The 21,021-nt window shown below is 39.1% G+C and overlaps 1 pseudogene; it reads right to left on the reverse strand.

Annotated features, from left to right (window-relative positions):
* Nucleotides 1-17,526: 17,526 nt before the first annotated feature.
* On the reverse strand, nucleotides 17,527-18,587 carry LOC102813972 (annotated as a pseudogene).
* Nucleotides 18,588-21,021: the final 2,434 nt, after the last annotated feature.

Raw genomic sequence — 21,021 nt, forward strand, 5'->3', positions numbered from 1 at the left:
GTAAAACCTCCGATCATTCAATCCTCCAAACATACCTTTGTGTTTGTTTCAGAGTTCCCACACCATCTCGAGAGCCCTCTTGGCCCGGTAGTCTGTGTTGTTGTTGACGGAGCTCCTCACTACAAGTCTACCTGATCTGCCATCTTTAAGGTGCAAGTTATGGTAGTGAAGTGGTTAAGAATCTGGCTGTGAACCCCACAGTCAGCAGTTTGAATCCACCAGGCCCTCCGCAGGAGAGAGATGAGGCCCTCTGCTCCTTGCAGTTAAAACGGCCTTGGAGTATGGCGCATTAACCTACAGCACCACACCAGGACCAGTAATATACATTATGCCACTCGATGTCTTGCTACTAAACAGACACCAAGTTTAATTAGCAGCACAAAAGATGAAACTGAAATATAACTGAGTTAAATTGTGAATGACCACGGTAACTTAAGGAATTTTCATTTTCATAGATCTTGACAACTTTTCACCTATATATACGTTAGGTTCTTAGAGCAAATGACCACAAAGTGTGGGACTTCAAAGAACAAAAAGTATATATATATATATTTTCACAGTTGTGATGGCTAGAAATCCAAATCAGGGTTTCAACCATGTCCATTCTTTCTGGGGGCTTCGAGAAAGGAATTTTTTTCATGCTTCTCTTCTTATTTCTGGTGGCTGCTGACAATCCTTGGCATTCCCCTGCTGTGTCTAGCTACAGCTCTCACATGGTTGTCTTTCCCTTGTGTGCCCATTTCTGTGCCTGTCCTCTTTTATAAAATGCCACTCAAAACACGTTAGCATTAGGATTCACCCTATTCTGTTATGACTTCATTAATTTAACTGATGGTAGTGGTTGTGTTCCGTGGAGTCAGTTCTGACTAATAGCGACCCTGAATAGGGTTTCCGAGGCTGTAAATCTTTACAGGTATAGAAAGCCTCATCTTTCTCCTGAAGAACAGCTGGTAGTTTAGAACTTCTGACCTTGAGGTTAGCAGTCCGACTTGTAAACCCTAAGCTACCAGAACTCCCAGTTTAACTGATAGCGTCTGCAACAAACAGCCTTATTTCCCATTCTTATTATTCTTATTTCACATTCACTAGTGTAGAGGTTGATGATGGTGGGTTTTGTGTGCCGTGGAGTTGGTTCTGACTCACAGCAACCCTGTGTAGAGTTTCTGAGGCTGAGAAAGCTTCATCTTTCTCCTGCAGAGCTAATGGTAGATTGGAACTAATGACCTTGTGGTTTGTAGCCCAACTTGTAACCTACTATGCTACCATGGCTTCCTGGTATAGGGGTTAGGACTGAAATATATCTTTGGGGGTTGGACTTCAATATATCTTTTGTGGAGGGCACAATTCAGTTCCTAACACTATACTTATTTTGTGACTGGCACCATTTGAAGTTGAATTTCCACAGAAGGTGATTTCTTTTTAATCTGTTTCAATTCATCTATTCATTCATCATATATTAGCTGAGTACAGACAGTTCCTGGAATCCTGACATGGTGCTGTAAGATAAGCACTGGACTTATCAAACCTTCCAGCCACTCACTGTTGACCTTATATAGGGGCGTGATAAGTTGGAACCAGCTGTACAGCACTTAACAACCGCAAAAAGCAGTCCCTGGATTACGAATGAGATCTGTTCCTAACCATATCTTTAATTCTTTAAGAGGAATTTGAAGGTGAGTTGAAACAGGTACATACTGTTTTTATTTAGCTTTACTTTAGTGCAAGAAAAAGCAAGTGAAGTTGGTTGTGATTAAGAAGGGCTTGGTTCAAGAATCCCTGAACCAACCCACTCTGAGTTAGGCACTGGGCTGCTAACCACACAAGGGTGTCAGTTCAAACCCATCTGCCATTCCGAAGGAGAAAGATGAGGCTGTTTTATGGAAGCAGAATGCCATGCCTTTCACCTGAGAAGATTATGTTGGGTTCAAACTTTAGTCCTTTGGTTTAACAGCTGACAATTTTAACCACTGTACCACCTCAACTCCTGCCTGATACCAAGGCCAGATAAAAGCATTATAAGAAATGAAGATTAAATACAAATATCTTTGGTGGTGCAGTGGTTAAGCACTCAGCAGTCTGAACGTCAAACTGCTACACTGGAGACAGATATGGTAATCTGCATCCTTGGAAACCCTATTGGGCAGTTTTATCCTGTCCTCTAGGATTGCTGTGCCTCAGAATGCACTAAATGGCAATGTTTTTGCTTTTCTTTTTCATCTCTGGAGACTATAGATTTAACAATACTTAACAAAATATTATCAAACTGAAAACAGCAGTGTAGTAAAAATATTACACACAATGACCTTGTGAAATTTATCTCAGGAATGCAAGATTGGTTCAAGAAGATAAAACAAAGTATTATACCACATTATTAGAATAGAGGCGGGTGGAAACAAACATCACCAACTTAGTTGATGCTGAAAATACAAAATTCGACACTCTTTTATGATAAATAGCTTCAAGAATTTAGGAGTAAAGAAAACACCCTCAACCTAATAAGGGACATTTATGTAAAAGCCACAAAAACTAACATCATACTTAATAGTGAGATCTTTCCCTCTAATATCTGGGTATGGATTCCTGGTGTGGTGCTGTAGTTTAAGCACTAGACTGCTAACAGAAAGGTCACTGATTCAAACCCACCAACTGCTCCTTAGAAACCCTATACAGAGTTATTATGAGTCAGAATGGACTTGATGGCACTGAATAAACAAAGAAAAAAAATCCTCCTGATACAGCGCTGTAGAATAAGCATTGGAATGCTAACTACAAAGTCGGCAGTTCAACCCACCAGCTGCTCCTTGGAAGCCCTATACAGGGTTGCTATGAGTCTGAACCAACTCAACAGCACTTAACACTTAACAACAACAACAACAAGTTCAGGAAGCAGACAAGGATGCTCACTTTGACCTGTGCTATTCGATACTGTGGAGTCCTGGTGTGGCACTGTAAGATAAGCACTCAGCTACAAAGTCAGTTTGAACCACAAGGTTGGTGGTTCAAACTCACCAGCTTTGCCTTGGAAACCCTATACAGGGTCGTTATGAGTTGGAACCGAATTGATGGTACTTAACAACAATAATTCAATGCTGTGCAGTCCTGGTGTGGCACTATAGGATAGTCACTGAATTGTTAACCACAAGATTGGTAGCTCAAACTCACCAGTCATGCCTCAGAAACCCTATACCGAGTCACTGTTGGAGTTCTGGTGTGACACTGTAGAGTAAGTACTGGTCTGCTTACTGTAAAGTTGGTGGTTCAAATCTACCAGCTGCTCCTCAGAAATCCTGTACAGGGTCACTATGAATCGGAACCTACTTGATGGCACTTAACAACAACAACACATGACCGTTAAACTGGTGGTATCTCATCACCAGCATCTCCATAATAATTGCTGACCTGATGGTGGGGTTCCTGGTACCCTTGTTTTGACTCTACTGCTTCAAAATGTATTTGCAGATAACTCCCGGGTCTCTTCCTTCTTTTCTTACAAAAGGATTAGCATGTACTTGTAAAGCATCTTAAAACTTACAGTCTTGAAGCCACCACTTTATTTTAGGAATAGCTTTTATTCTGCTTTTTTTTTCTCTCAAAGGAAAACTTTGAAGTTATTTACTTTTTTTATGCGCCCAAATGGCAGAATCAGATTTAGAATTAAGAGCTATTTGAAAAGTGTATGAAACTATGATGCTATTGGTTGCATTATTGCTAAAGAGAAAATAATGTACCATTTCACATTGCTTTTTGTATCAGTGCCTACATTATAAATTTTGCTGGAAGGTTTTAGATCTCGTTTTAAAAAGAAGCTTCATTCACCACTTTCATTTGAAAATATATTTTAAAGGCTTTCTACCTTATTAAGGAGTTCTGACGTGATGCTGTGGGTTAATGCGCCAGACTGCAAAGCCATTTGAACTGCAAGGTCAGTGGTTCAAGCTCATCAGCTGCTCCTTGGAAACCCTTTACAGGGTCGCTATGGGTTGGAATCGACTCGACAGCACTTAACAACAACAAGCTTATTAAGGGGCCCTGGCAGCATAGTGGTTACAAGTAGGCCTGCTATCTCATGTTGAGTTCGAAAGCACTAGCTGTTTTGCGGGAGAAAGATGAGGCTTTCTGCTCCAGTAAAGATTTATAGCCTCAGGAACCCTATACAGGATCTCCATGAGTCAGAACCAACTCCATGGCTCATCACCACCACTAGCACCATCACCTTATTGTAATGGGAGCGCAGTGGCTCCTGTAGGATAAATACTGGACTGTAAACCACAAGGTTGGCCATTTGAGTCCATCAGCTGCTCTTCCATGGAAATATGAGGTTTTCTTCTCCTGTAAAGACGTCCAGAGTCACTCTGAGTTGGAACTGACTTGATGGCTTTTAACAGTATTGTAAGCATAATATAATAAAATAACCAAGACTAACATTAATTTGAACTTTATCTTGGAACAGGTCCATGAAGAACAGATGAACATAAAGAAGCCAGAGTAATTTTTATTACTTTCTCTCTTCCATCTTCTAATATCAAAGACCCTTTGACCCAGGCAAATTATTGCTTTGGAATAAGTTATAGCTTAGATCCACCCTGAAGATTTTGCATAGTCAGAATGGAAATTTTTGCCCTGATTCCTGTCTCCTGCTTGTCCATTTATTCCAGACACTACTTTACTTCATTTGGATTCCTTATCATTCCAACCACATTATTTGGGAGGATGAGCTATGGACTGAATCAGACTGACAGTGAGTTCTGATTTGGGAGGAAAGTTTATGAATTTCAACTTTGTAGTTGCTCATTGCTCAGAATTTGAGGACATAAAATTACCCTGATTTTTATTATCTTTCAGAGACTATTGAACAAATAATGTGTTTCGGCCGTATTATTTGTGAGCAAATCTACAACTTTGGCAAATCTCTGAAGCTGATTTTAGTCATACTTGGATTTGTTTAAGTTCAATCATGGAATAAAGCAGTTAAATGTGGCTAGGGCCTCCACATGTCTTTTTTATAATATAAAGTTTATGTTGTTGTCATTAAGTGCCATTGAGTAGATTCTGAGTAGTGGATGGTAGGTTTGAACCACTGACCTTGCAGTTAGCAGTTTAGTGCTTGTCCTAAAAAGCCACAACAAGACACATAAAGCTTATAGTCATAGTCACTCAAATTGTACATTTGGCTCACTTTCCAGTGTAGGAAGCCACATTGCAAATCTGTTGTTTTAGAAAGGGAATAAAAAAAGTCTTAGGCAAGGTGCATGAAAAGGACTCTTTCTACTAAAAAAATACATTGCCTTTGATTTTTGGTTAGCAGTTAGTTATATGAGGTTAGGGTTGCTGATGTTAGATGCCATCTACTCAGTTCTGACTCATACTGTGCACAAGAGCAAAAAACCCAGCCCTGTACTATGTCATTCTCACAATTGTTGTTACACTGGAGCCCATTTTTGGTGCCACTGTTTTAATCCATCTTGTTGGGAATCTTTCTTTTTTTCTCTGACCGTCCACTTTACCAAGCATGATGTTCAAAGTATGAGAAAAGACGTCTTGCCATCCTTGAGTCTAAGGACCATTCCGGCTGTGTTTCTTGGAATGGTAGTAGGTTACACATTGGGCCGCTAACTGCAAGGTTGGCACTTTGAATCTACAAGTTGTTCCTTGAAAGAAGGAAGAGGCTTTCTGTTCCTGTAATTATTGACAGCTTCAGAAACCCTACACAGAGTTACTATGAGTTGCAATCGACTCCATGGCAGCGGTAAAGGGGGAGAACCTTCTGATATTCATTTTCTATTTATCTTAGTCTCATCATTGCCTTAGAAATAGCAAGACCTGGTTATTTTACTACTATGTTAGAATTTCTAGATGTCTTGCTTATAGCAAAGTTCATAAAACAATCACTGAACTTAGAAAGGATCTTCATAGGAATAATTTGACGTTAAATAATTTCAAGGTTATTGCACTCCTGTTTCTAATTTTGCAATTGGCTAAGTATTGTTTGATGTTGTTTGCTTTGTTTAGAACTCATCTAAATAACTTTGTGCACCTATGTAGACATATATTTACTTATCATTATAAATATCAGAATAACCATCTATTACTAATTGTTTTTTTCCACTGAGAACTAGAGGAATATTGTTTATTAAGCACTTTCACATGTTTTCTCATTTGATTTAATTTAATTACTTACACAGATGAACCATAAAGAAGATAAAGTTACTTGTCCAAGGTCAACCAACTAGGCTTCCAAAACAGGTCTGTCTGACTCCAGAGGCTATGCTTTTTCCACTACATCACAATGCCTACAGGAAGCCACTTTGCAGTTCTTGGCAGGCTTTGTTTTTTTCTTTTTTCAGCTTAAGCTATTTTCAAGTACATCATAGAAGTACTGATTCTATTCCTATATTTTATAAGGACACATTCTCAGAGGGAGATATGGTGAATACTTTTGTTTAAACAACCATATCCCTATCACTAGAATATTTCCAAATAAGGGTGATTTCCAAAAAAAATTTGCATTCTTGGCGATCGCTATACATAGTTAGAGAATGCTACTGTATTTCCCAGCATCCATGTTCAGCAAAAAATAATATGTTAATACAATTTTTGAAAGGTGTGGCTTGATGATATTCTTTTCAGATTTGAAATAACTATAGACTTGCTGGCATCATATCTTCAAAGTGTGGTTCAGCCAACCGACAGTATGTTGCAGTTGTTATGTGCCATTGTCCAATAGTGACTGTAGGCACAACAGAACAAAATACTGTTCAATCCTACTCTGTTCTCACAGCTGTTATGCTTGTTCCCATTGTTGCAGTCACTGTGTTGATCAATCTTGTTGAGGGGTCTTCCTCTTTTTGCTGACCCTCCACTTTACCAATTTTCACCTCCTGATAACATGTCCAAAGTTCATGAGACAACGTCTTGCCATGCTCCCTTCTAAGGTGCATTGTGGCTGCACTTCTTCCAAGACAGATTTGTTTGTTCTGCTGGTAGCCCATGGTACGTTCAATATGTTGACCATTCTGAGAATGACTTTTGTTTTTGTGTAGCCCTCTATATCCTGAATGTGACTATGAATTATGGCTAAAAGTTTATCTCAAGATTTTAAGATACAGATATTTAACTTTGTGTATTTACATAATTATGAAATACATTTCCTTCTGTCACATATTTTTTTCTTGACTAGTGCAGAAAACAACATAGTTTATCATTGCATAATAAACAAGTAGAGTTGGGAGAATTGATTCTTAAAATTGCCATTGTTCCTGTTGTTGTTAAGTGCCATCGAGTCTGTTCCGACTCATAGCCACCTTGCATAGGGTTTCTGAGGAGCAGCTGGTGGATTTCAACTGCTGTGCTTGTGGTTCAAACAGACCTTGGGGTCCAGTGCCTTATCCTGCAGTAGCACACCAGAACTTCAACATTGCCATAGCATACATGAAACTCTTCTTCATTGCAAATACTATTTCAGAAACATAAAAGATGATTATACACATGGACCCCACCAGATAGAATACGTAGAAATCAAATTGACTACATCTGTGGGAAGAAATGGTGGAAAAGCTCCAAATCATCAACAAAAACAAGGCCAGAGACAGACTGTGGAACAGACCATCAACTGCTCATATGCAAGTTCAGGCTGAAGCTGAAGAAAATTAAAACAAGTCAACGAGAGCCAAATATGACTTTGAATATATCCCACAACTAGAATGTTCCATGGAAGCCAGGATAGCAAGACTTGTACTTTGGACATATTGTCAGGAGGGACCAGTCTCTGGAAAAGGAAGGTTAGCAAAAAAGAGGAAGAACCCCAGGGAGATTAACTGGCCCAGTGGCAGCTGCAATAGACTCAAGCTTAACAATGATTGTGAGGATGGCACAGGACAGGACAGTGTTTCATTTTGTTGTGCATAAGGTTGCTATGAATCAGAATCGACTTGATGGCATCTAGCAACAACCACTACCCACTAAGTGCATGGATCACACATCTTGATGAATGTTATAAAAAAATATATAGCTATTTCCTGTAGCATCTGTTATTTTAGACTTTGAGTCCCAAAGGTGAAGATTGATGGGAGAAGAAAAAAAAAAAAAATCTAACTTCAATCCTTCTTCTTCCTAAGGTTGTGTCATGCCTCTGGGTTCTTCAGTGGTCCCAAGGTATTGGAGGGAAGAGAGTAGATTGGTATGAATAGCATTGATGAAGGTACAGACATTAATCAGACGTCTAGATAGATTATGGCTGAGATGTTCATTCTTCTGTCCCACATATTCATCTTAAATCAGAGGAATTTGGCTGTTTTCCTGCTGCTGTTGAGGCTTAAGAATGCCAATTCTTCATACAGACCTGCCTGCCAAGAAGTACCTCACAGCCATTCCTTTCTAGGGTCTGGATGCATCTATGCTGCAAATGTTGGGACATGAAGCAAAGGGACTTGACTCTCTGCAAGAGCCTCAAATCTCTTCCATTTTAGCCCCATTCCACTTCCCCAGCTTGGAAGAATCCATTTCTGGTCTGAGTATTTCTCCCTGTCTGTACTTTAAAAGTTCTCTGTGCTTGTGGAATTTCTTCCTCGATCGGTTTAGACTCCTTGAATCCCCCAAATTGCAGGCTACTTCAGGTTTTTGCTGTGTCATCTTTCCCTTACCTCCCCCCCCCTCAAGACAGTGAGAATAGAGCCAGCTACTTCCTTGGATGGAGTGAAGACAGCAAGGATAATACGTTGAGAGAGAGAAAAAAAGTTGATATCTCAAAATACTAGTCAGTCACTTTATACATTGCTGTTGAGTTCAGTTTGACTCATAGTAACCCTCTACATCTTTCTTCCATGGAGTGACAGTGAGTTCAAACCACTGACCTTTTAGTTAGAAGTTGAGTGCCATCAAGACTTGCTGTCATTGAGTTGATTCTGACTCATAGAGACACTGTAGGACAGATTAGAACTGGTCTCACAAAGGTCCCAAAGTTGTAAATCTTTATGGAAGCAGATAGCCACATCTTTCTTCCGCAAGCTTTTCCATTAGTTCCAGTAAAATTTTCTTCTGCCACGTTTTCTCTGCATTTAATGAACTTTGAGTTGGAATATAGAAATAACTGTGCTATGATGACCATCACAGAACTCAGTAAAATTGTATAAAAACCAAATCTAAGAGCCCCAGCATGAGAAGTGGGGTCACTGTGCCTTGGAAAGGGCTACTTTCCTGAGTTTCCTTGTCTCTTTCTCTACATAGAACAGCCTCATAGAAGGTGCCTTTGCTTGCCAACCTCAGCAGCTGGGTTGTTATCTCTTCTGTGATTCTCCTGAAGCTCCCTCTTCAATTTGTTTCCTTATGGCAGTTTTACAGCTCTAGGGAGTGAGCACCTATCCAAGCAAGCTGTTTACTGTTTTTTTTTTTTTTTTTTTGAAAACTTTTTATTGTGAATTGAGTGAAAGTTTAGAGCCAATCAATTGTTTCATGTTCATAGAATCATATATTTTGCTTCATTATGATGATTTCGATCACCTTCATGTACCAACAGTTAACAGTATTTACCTCTATTCACTTTATTTACTTATTAACTTTTTACTGTGAATTGAGTAAAGGTTTACAGACCAGGTCATCAGTTTCACATTTGACAAATCATAGATTTGTTTCATCTCAATGATTGTAATCCCTCCATGTAACAACAGTTGTCCCACTTTTGCCCTGCGGTTCATATTTGCATTCCACCCACCATCCCATCCCTTCTCGATTTGTCCTTAGGTACATGTTTCCCCTTTGAGTATACCTTACAATTGTGGTTGTTCCTCCTATATACCTATCTTCTGCTTGACTGAAAGTTGGGTCACAAGGGTGTGTACATTTTCAGACCTGAAGGGTGGATGAGGCCCACAGTCTCAGGTTCCTCCAGTCGCTTTCTGACCAGTAAGCTTGGTCTTTTTAAAAAATAATTTTGAGTTTTGTTTCACACATTATGCCAGTGGTTGTTGTTGTTAAGTGCCATTGAGTCAGTTCTGACCCTTAGCGACCCTATATAAGGATCCTGAGGAGTGACTGGTGAGCTTGAACCACTGACCTTGCAGTTCAAACGGCTTTGCAGTCTGGTGCATTAACCCACAGTGCCACATCAGGACTCCACAGTGCCAGTGGTAGCTGGGCACAATCTAGTTCTTCTAGTCTCAAACTGTTTGGTTAAGGTTTGCAATTCAATTCAGAACCATGTTTACAAACAGCTGTAGAACCTGTCATCTCTGATTGATTTAAATTTTTCAAATTACCATTGATACTCGTTATAGAGCAGTTGATTGGATCATAATTAGGTAAAGATATTTCCTACATAAGACCGGGCATGCTGTAAAGGAAAGAATGTGGCTTGGAAACTAAGACTCAGGGTAGTTCACACAGCAAATTCAGTAATGGAAGAATGTGACTAAAAACGGCTTCTGTAGGCTATAGTAAGTGCAGAATTATGATAAAAGACCAATATACTGCCAACAACTTGCTGGTTGCTTGATAACATTAAGAAAACAGTAGCACTGATTGATAAGACAGAAAGTGTATAGTAATTGTCAGCTGGCCTCTGAAGCATGACTGCCCGAGTACATCAGCTTGTTCCACCACTCATAACTGTGATTCTGGGCCTAGTTATTTTTCCTCTGTGTCTCTGTTTCCTTGTCTGTAAAATGGGGATAATATTATAACCTACCTCATGGAGTTATTATAACGACTGAATGAGTGAATATGTATAAAGCACTTAAACAGTGATGGATACATAATGTTCTTGTTGTTAAGTGCCGTCAAGTTCGTTCTGACTCATAGCGACATTGTATAAGGTTTCCAAGGAGCGGTTGTTGGGTTTGAACCACCAAATTTGCATTTACTAGTCCACTGTTTATCCTATGGTGCCCCACTAGAAATCCTGGCACTTAGTTGTTGTTGTTATGTGCTGTGGAGTCAGTTCTGACTCATAGCGACCCTGTACAGGGTTTCCAAGGCTGTAAATCTTTACAGGAGCAGAACGCCTCATCTTTCTCCTGCGGAACAGCTGGTAGTTTCTAACTGCTGACCTTGCGGTTCACAGCCTAATTCGTAACCACTACACTACCAGGCACTTAGTAGGCATTATATATTAGTTGTTAAAAATGAAGTTACTGTTAGTTTGCAGAAATATGTTAATAACATATTTAGGGAAGTTAAATGTACCAGAGGGCTTCAAAAGCTTGTGGGAAAACCCCATTGTATTTTAATTCCATTTTTCCACGAACGTTTGGAAGCCCCTTCATATATATGAGGCATCCATCCTGGCATGGTGCGGCTGGATAAGTACTGGAGTGCTAACCGTAAGGTTGCTGGCTCAAACCCACTAGTCACTCCTTGGAAACCTTATTCAGGGTTTTGGGTGAGTTGGAACTCATTCAATGGCACTTAACAATAATAACATTTATGTGAAGATTGAAGGCCATCAAAATCAAGTCCTTAATCCCCCAGGAACTGTTTTGATGTCCTTCAGTCATAATTCCTTGATTATATTATTGAGCTATGTCTGCAAATAAAATGTCTAATCCATATATCTAAGGAAATCATGGATCATTAGCTTCTAAAATAAGTTTTACTGGAATTGTGTCTGAAAGGTGTAATGTGACTAGAAATCTATTTTAAAAGTAATATGTAACTATAAAATACTTGAAAATGATTATTTTTTATAGTGTTTTGAGATGAATTTGCGTGAGAGAGACGTAAGATTCTTGGTATTATTGGTAACTGAAGACTGGTAACTAAAACAGCAAAAGGAAAACCCACCCCAAACCCAATTCACTGCCTTCGAGTTGATTCTGATTCATAGCAACCGTATAGGGTAGAGTGGGATAACTGCTAGTTAAGTGTTCTCTGAGATTGTACATTTTGTGGGAGCCGACAGCCTCATATTTCTCCCATTGAGCACTGATGGGTTCAAAATATTAACCTTTTGGTTAGGGACCCAATGCTTAACTCACAGAGCCAATAAGGCTACTTAAAACCATTATTCATCCATTGAGAAGGGCTAACAAAAATTCTAAGCACTTATGAAGATGTTTTGAAATGTTATCTAAAATGTTGTTTGGATAGCTAACTTCAAAAAAAAATATTTCACCTAAACAAATTTGATTAAAATACTGACAATTTCCCCTGTCTCTGACATCATAATGCCAATCCTAGAAATATGTCTTAAGAAAACAACTATGCAATCAGAAATAATGCTTACTCATATAAATCCATATATATAAATTAAATAAAGGAAATAAGTAGACATTCAACAATTGATGAGTGGTTATATGTAACCAATAAAGATAGACCTATAAAATGATCTATTACGCAGTCATTAAATGTATGCTTGTAAGAAATATTTACTAGCATGGAGAAGTGCTCACAATGTCATGTTACATGAAACAATTAGGATAAAGAAAACCTGCATATATTCAGTACCAGGGATTATGTTTACTTGTATATAATGAAATCCTAACTTTAATAGGTAGTTTAAATAGAGTTAAAGTTTTCTCTGGTAATAAAAAAAACAATTGGGTGTCTAATGTGCACATCTCGTGCTGTGTCACCAGAGTATTGTCCATGTCACAAGCTCCTTCTATGTTTTCACTCCACCCGTTTCCACCTGTGGCTTTTTTACTCATGTTTGCCACCTTATGGTTCTCATATCCTGCCACACATGCATGCTCTAGGCCCACCAAAGGAAAAGGAAGCAATAAGAGGCTAAATTTTGCCATAAGCTTCTAGTACACTTTCCCTTATAACACGTTTGTTCTGAATGATGTCACATAACTATCCCTAACTTGAATAAACACAGTCTAGGCCTCTGGTAGCGTAGTGGTTACGAATCGGGCTGCGAACCTTAAGGTCAGCGGTTCGAAACTACCAGCCGCTCCGCGGGAGAAAGATGAGGCTTTCTACTCCCGTAAAGATTTACACCCTCGGAAACCCTGTACAGGGTCGCTATGGGTCGGACCCGACTCGATGGACTTAACAACAACAACAACAAGGCCTCAAACAATTACAAGTTTGTGGAGAAGCAGGGTTGGGAAGAGGGAGAACACTGTTACTTTAACAAAAAATGGATACATTTGTTATCCTTTTAAAACAAGAATGTACAGTCTTATTTTTAAATGGAAAGGTATTAAAAATAAATTTAATTCAAATTAGTCCAATAAAGGGTTATGACCTTTAAATCTCCAAAATCTGGGTTTGAATTGGTGACTGTTTACTTGCTGTTAGAAGAGTAGAGCATTTGCATGACAGCCAAGTATGAGATATTGCCATCCACAGCTTCACATCATGCTACTGATTTGAAAGAACCTGTGAATATTGCTGTAGAACGGGTTCAGAGACCCTATCAGAGTAGGAAGAGTGGTAGTAAGCCAAAAAACTGGGTTGCTTTCAAATAGGCAACTTCAGCTTTGACCACCACTTTCAAGATGCCTTCAGGAAATAGTAATCAGATCTGTTCTACTTGGTGGTCTTGGATAGCATGTGAATATGAGCTATAGGTTTAGATTGCCAAACAAGCTTCTATTGTACTTCTGCATGTTGTTACAGCTTTCCACAGTCCATCCTTCTTTCTTGGGAGATAGTGGAAGATGACATCATGGAACGCATAGCACTTGGTCCCCATTCTCTTTCTGCAATCAAAAGATCCAAGATTACCCCTCAGAAACAACCTCCACCTTAATATACATGGCATTTTTAGGGCGTATGACAAGGGAGAACATAGGGCCACAATTCCAAAGGAATTTTTTCCCCACCCCTCTGGTTTAAATAACCCTGAGACACTGAAGAATGTAAGACAATATTTTATGCATAAAAGCCATTGGTGGGGTGGTTCTGGAAAAAACACTGAGCTTTTAGCATTTCTGCCAAACCAGCTAAATTTTGCCTTTTGTAAGGCAGCAGAGTGAGACAATCAGCCTGTACTCCCATGGCTGCACAGTCTCCTTCTGGCAGCTCTATTTGCACTTCTGATTTATATGGGCTGTTTAATTAAAAAGACGAAAATTTTTGCTTCTCAATTTCTTTCCCACATTCTGATTCTCAATGTCTAATTCTGTAAGGCTCTTTCCAACTGTGTCTCTCCTTCCAGAGAAATCTAAAAGCACTCCAAGCTAGCCCACAATGTGAGAGTGGGAAAATTTATAACCTGTTTCAGTTTCTGCTTTCCTCTTTAAATCCTTTTAGAATCAGATATGAAACTTAATGAAGATATTTGCAAAGTGCTTAGGGAGTCGTTTAAGAGACAGACACTGAAGTCTAGATTGTTATAACACTGTTGTTGTTGGGTGCCCTTGAATTGATTCTGACTCATGGCGATCCCAGTGTGACAGAGTAGAAGTGCACTATAGGTTTTCTTGGCTGTTTATGGGCAGTCCTGTGTGGCAACATAGGATAAGCATTGGACTGCTAATCAAAAGTTGGCAGTTCAAACCTACCAGTCACCATGAGTTGTGATAGAGTCGATAGCATTTAACAATAACAGCAATGGCAATCTTTATGGAGGATCCCTGGTGGAAGAGTGGTTAAAGCGTTTGGTTGTTAACCAAAAGGTGCTTCCACAGGAGAAAGATGTGGCAGTCAGCTTCCTGAAAGATTTAGTCTTGGAATCTGATGTGGTAGTTCTACTGTGTCCTACAAGGTCACTATGAGTTGAAATTGACTGAACTGCAGTGCTTTTAAAAAAAATCTTTTATGGAAGCAAACCGATAGGTCTTTCTTCTTTGAAGTCACTGAGCAGGTTCAAACAGCCAACCTTTAGGTTAGCAGCTCATTGGTAAACCATTGCACTAACAGGTTTCCTTGTTAAAACATTATATATGTACATATCCTTTTGGAAATCATCTACGGCTGAAGAAAATGAAAACAAGTCCACAAGAGGGAAAATATGACCTTGAACATATCCCACTGGAATTTAAAGATACCTAAAGAACAAAGACCAGACGAGTTGTGGGATAACATCAAGAACATCATATAAGAAGAAAGCAAAAAGTCATTTAGAAGATAAGAAAAAACAAAAGACCAAAATAGCTGTTAGAAGAGACTCTGAAACTTTGTCTCTAGCGTAGAGATGCTGAAGAAGATGGAAAAGGTGAGGAGGTAAAAGAGTTGAATAGAACATTTCAAAGGTCAGGTCGAGAAGACAAAGTCAAATATTATAACAAAATGTGCAAAGTTAGAAAACCAAAAGGGAAGAACATGCTCAGCATTTCTCAAGCTAAGGGAACTGAAGAAAAAATTCAAACCTTGACTGGAATTATTGAAGGATACTATGGGCAAAATATTGAATGATGCAGAAAGCATCAGAGGAAGATGGAAGGAACACACAGAGTCACTACCAAAAAGAAATGGTTGGTGTTCAACCATTTCAAGAGGTAACATATGATCAAGAGCTAATGATAGTGAAGGAAGAAGTCCAAGGTGAATTGAAGTCTTGGCAAAACAAGGCACCAGGAATTGATGGAATACAAATTAAAATCTTTCAAGAAAGTGAGGCAGCACTTGAGGCAATCACTCATCTATGACAAGACATTTGGAAGACAATCTGGCTTACTGATTGGAAGAGATCCATATTTGTGCCCATTCCAAAGAGAGGTGACCCAGTGGAATGTGGAAATCATCGGACAATGTCTTTGATATCCCATACAAATAAAGTTTTACTAAAGGTAATACAGAAAAGGCTGCAAGCATACTTTGACAGAGAACTTCTAGCTGGATTCAGAAGAGGATGTGCAATGAAGGATATCATTCCTGACATCACGTGGATCTTGTCTATAAGCATAGGATACAAGAAAGATGTTTACTTGTGCTTTATTGACTACGCAAAGGTTTTTGATTGTGTGGATCATGACAAGCTATGGATAACACTTCGGAAAATGAGTATTTCATAACACTTAATTGTACTCATGAGGAATCTGTACTTAGACCTCGAAGCGGCAGTTGTTTGAATGGAACACTGAATGGTTTAAAATTAAGAAAGATGGCCGCCAGAGTTGTAATCTTTTACCATACTTATTCAGCCTGTATGCTGAGCAAATAATCTGAGTAACTGGAGTATATGAAGAAAAACATGACATCAGGCTTATAAGCAACCTGCGATATGCAGATGATACAGCTTTGTTTGCTGAAAGCAAAGAGGACTTAAAATACTTACTGATGAAGATCAAAGACCACCGCCTTTGATATGGATTGCATCTCAATGTAAAGAAAACAAAAATCCTCTTCACTGGACCACTAAACAACATCCATATAAACAGAGAAAAGATTGTAGGTATGGAAGACTTCCTTTTGCTCAGATCCACCATCAACCTTCATGGAAGCAGCAATCAAGAAATCAAATGACATATTGCATTAGGCAAATCTGCTGCACAAGACCTCTTTAAAATGTTGAAGAACCAAGATGTCAGTTTGAGGACCAAGGTGTGACTGATTCGAGCTGTAGTATTTTCTGTTACCTCATATGCACTTGAAAGTTGCACAGTGAATAAGGAATAATTGATGCATTTGAGTTATGGTGTTGTAGGATAATATTAAAAGCACCATGGACTTCCTAAAGAACAAAGCAATCTGTGTTGTACAGTCAGAATGCTCCTTGGAAGCCAGGGTGGCCAGCCTTTATCTCTCACACTTCGGACATATTATTATGAGGGACGAGTACATGGAGAAGGATGTTATGTTTGGGAAAGTGGAGGATTGGATTAAAAAGAAAGACCCCTAAAGATCTAGATTAGCACAGTGGCAGCAGCAATTGGCTCAGACTTAGCAATGATTGTGAGGTTGGCACAAGACCAGGCAGTGTTTTGATCTGTTGTGCATAGGATTACTATGAGTCGGTGCCAACTCAATGGCACTTAACAACAACAAAAACGTTCTTTTCTTCATTGTTCATGGTTTACTTGGTGTTTTAGTTGGTATGACAGATAGTTACAATGTTTATATGTAGATCTTTTTACATTATATGGAAATGTACACTACTCTGATAAATATAGCACACAAAATAAGATCTTGCAGGACAGTTGCATACAACACATGCAATATTGGATTTACACATTGGAGCCCAGGATGTGATTGGAAAAATACAGCTCTGGTAGCATAGTGGTTACGAATCGGGCTGCAAACCTTAAGGTCAGCGGTTCGAAACTACCAGCCGCTCCACGGGAGAAAGATGAGGCTTTACTCCCGTAAAGATTTACACCCTCGGAAACCCTGTACAGGGTCGCTATGGGTCAGAACTGACTCAACGGCACTTAACAACAACAGGCATGTTGAGTGTAGGAACCAGAATTGACATAACACACAGTAACCACATCCTTCTGGTCTGAAGGGCAGTGGCAGGATGGCAACATTGGCAGTGATGTCACAGAAGTGGTGGAACTATTGTATAAACCAAGTTACAACTACGTGAAGTTTAGTACTGTCCACCATCAGGTGATAGTTGTAGGGTTTTATGGACCATTCCTATGTCTGACTTTAAGAACAGATGTTATTCCTTGGTCATAACTTTACTGCTTTAATCACAAATCAGATAAAAAGGACAACATGCACAACACCCCAACTAAAATCTCTTAGCAGCCTAGACAGTGAAGTGGTCTGACAGCAGATTGAAAACTGCAGCTCTTTCTGGACGCTGCACAGTGTATCTGCACTCTTCTTCAGACAGTTCTCTTCCTCGGCAGTCAGCGCCACCTTCACAACATCTGAGATCCCATTCTGTCCCAAAATGCAATGAACGCTAAGGAAGACGTCATCTTTAATCCCATAGAGTCCCTTAATCATGGTGGAAATTGGATGTACCCGCCTAACATTCTTCATCATACTTTCTGCCAAGTCTGTCACAGAGAGTCCAATGGCTCAGGAGCCTTTCAGTCTGATCACCTAATAAGCACTGTCAGCCACCTGTTTGTGAACCTCTTTGCACTGTTCCTTATTGGCATCAGTGCCTAAGTTGGGGTGCAGATTTTTCAGGGAGACACCAGCAACATTCACGCCACTCCACAAGGGCACATGCTCTCCAAGGACTCACTCGTGACAGTTTAGTGGGTGAACTCCCAGCCTCTCCACCATTAGGAAACGGAACCGTGCTGACTCCAGATTGCAGCTACTACCAATAACATGGTTTTTGGGAAAGCCACTTATCTTCCAAGCAACATAGATAAGGATATCCATTGGATTAGAAACAACAGGCAACTTGAAGTTTGGGCTGTATTTCACAACATTAGGAAAGATGAATTTAAAGATGTTCACGTTACGCTGGACCAAATTAAGACGGCTTTCTCCTTCCTGCTTATGTGCTCCAGCTGTGATGGTGACCAGCTTGGAATTTGCAGTGACATTATAGTCTTTGCCAGAGACAATTTTTGGTGTTTGAAGGAAAAGGCTGCCATATTGAATATCCATCATCTCTCCCTTCAGTAGAGCAAGTTCATTTGCCATGTCCTTCATTAAGATGCTGATGGCATATGCCATGCCAACAGCACCAACCTCAACAACTGTAATCTTATTCTAGGGATCTATTCTTCCTTAAGAAGAATCTGAGTCAGCTGATCCTTGAGAGTTGCCATGCTGGTTTTGGAAGTGGAAGGAATCCGGAGTGTACGTTGGGCAGGCGATTGGCAGCAAAGAGCAGCGGCAAAATCTGGGCTCTGCAGCAACAGCTCCGAGACCCAACAATGTTCTTTTGTAGATCACCTAAGGAGTTCTGGGGGATCTGTAGTTAATACTGAAATGTTTTCCTTTAAAATTTGATGATAATAATACTAAAACAAAACAAAAAAACACCAAAAAACAACCTCTGTCATTCAGTCTATTCCAAATCATAGCAACCCTATGTAGGGTTTCCAAGACTGTAAATCTTTATAGGAGAAGAAACCTTCATCTTTCTCCCACTGAGCAGCTGGTGGATTCAACCTGCTTACCTTGTGGTTATCAGCCATTGTGTAATCTATTATGTTGCCAGAGCTCTTTACTACTAATATTTAATAATAGAATTGGAAAATTCACATCACATAATTGGGCCCACCATATTTTGTTGAACTTTGCTTCTCATCCTATTATATTTATATTCCTTTACATATCTACTTGTTGTTTGACATCAAGTAGATTTTGACTCATAGTTACCCCATGTGATTGAGTAGAACTATCCAATAGAAGTCCTGGTGTGCCACTGTAGGATACGCTGCTAACTGTAAGGTTTAAACACAACAACTGCTCCTCAGAAACCCTATATAGGGTCACTATGTGTCAGAACTGACTAGGCGGCACTTAACAGTAACAACGTAGGTTTTTCTAGGCTATAATGTTTTCAGAAGCAGTCTATCAAATAGTCAGTGATGAGTCCAAGCTACCAACCTTTTAATCAACAGCTGAGTGCTTAACTGTCTGCCTCTCTGTCTATGTTGTTGTTGTTAAGTGCTATCGAGTTTGTCCAGACTCATAATAACCCTGTATAGGGTTTCTAAGATTTTAGCTTTGAACCACTGATCTTGTGAACGCAGTCCAGTGCTTATTGTATGGAGCCACCATGCTCCCCTTTTTGTGTGTATATATATGTCACATGTAAGTATGTATGTATATATACAGTATACACATATTTCATTAAACTTTTTATTCATTGAAAGTCAGCAATCTCCATTTTATGTTTATAGAAAGAATATTCTATGAACATTTTTATAGGTTAGAAAACAAGTTTATGGTAGTCATAGGACTTACTGATACATGAAATTACTCTCTGCCCTTTGGGATACTAGCATGTCTGAGTTGCTATACTAAACTGCACAATCGTTCTCCTAAACTCTTCATATACTGGCTTTTGGTTAACGATCTTCTTCTTTGCTCCACAATGATTTTCTACATCTTTGAATAATTCATATTTTCAGAAGTTTGAACAAAGGAGAAAATGTCTCCGTGCTAATATCAGTTCACTTCATAGGTGAATATGTGATTATTATTAGAATTTTGATTCTCCTTTTCTCTCTGAGGATGCATGTATTAAAGAAAATTGGCTGGAGCTAATTGGTCTTATCCATCTGATATACAGTTGCTAATATGGTATGATTAGCGAGACAGTTCGGTTATGATGTTGTTGCACAGAATTTTGATTTATTCCACAGGCCCTTTTGCTATTTTTTACATTCCTCATTCAGGTCTACTTTTTTTTAAAAGAAAAAATCATTATCAGATATGTTAAAATATATGGTGCTATTATAGAGACTAGTTTCTATTTAGCTTTTACTTTTTGACTCCCATATGGCCAAGTCTTAAAGCACTCATTATGAGATGGTTTGCTCCTGAAGACAGCATAATAGCTAAGCCTATGAATTTTTGGTCTGGTTACTAACTTAATTTAACCAGCCAGGCAGTGATCCAGCTCACTGCTCAGCCATTCAACCCCAACAAAAAGCAAATCTGGTTATATCGATCCTGTCTAAAGGTTTATAATTTGAGTAACATTCTTTTAACAGATTAGTTTTCCAGAGTGTGTCTGGAAAGTGTGTCTGGGAAATAGAGATACTATGGAAAACAGTAACCACAAGTATATATTTGATGCATTGTACACTAATTACCAAGACTAGATGAGTTGTGGGATGGCCTCAGGGACATTCTATATGAATAAAGCATAAGTCACTGAAAACATGAGGAAGAAAGAAAAGATCAAAATGGATGTCAGAAGAGACTCTGAAACATGTTTTTAAACATAGTGTAGCAAAGGTGAATGGAAAAAATAATATCGAAGAGGTAGACAGATGATTTCAAAGGGTGTCTGGAGGTAAATTATTATAATGAAGTGTCCAAAGACTTACACAACCCAAAGGGAAGAGCAGGCGTGGCAAGTCTCAAGCTGAAAGAACTAAGGAAAACTGTCAAGTCTAGAATTGAAATATTGATGGATTCTATGGGCAAAATAGAATCCATCAGGGAATCCTACAGGGAAGCCCAGTTAATACCACTATTATTCAAATTTATGCACCAACCACTAAAGCCAGTGAAGATGAAATAGAAGAATTCTACCAACTTCTT

The sequence above is a fragment of the Chrysochloris asiatica genome, unplaced genomic scaffold, assembly GCF_000296735.1.
Source record: "Chrysochloris asiatica unplaced genomic scaffold, ChrAsi1.0 scaffold00183, whole genome shotgun sequence".
NCBI lineage: Eukaryota > Metazoa > Chordata > Mammalia > Afrosoricida > Chrysochloridae > Chrysochloris > Chrysochloris asiatica.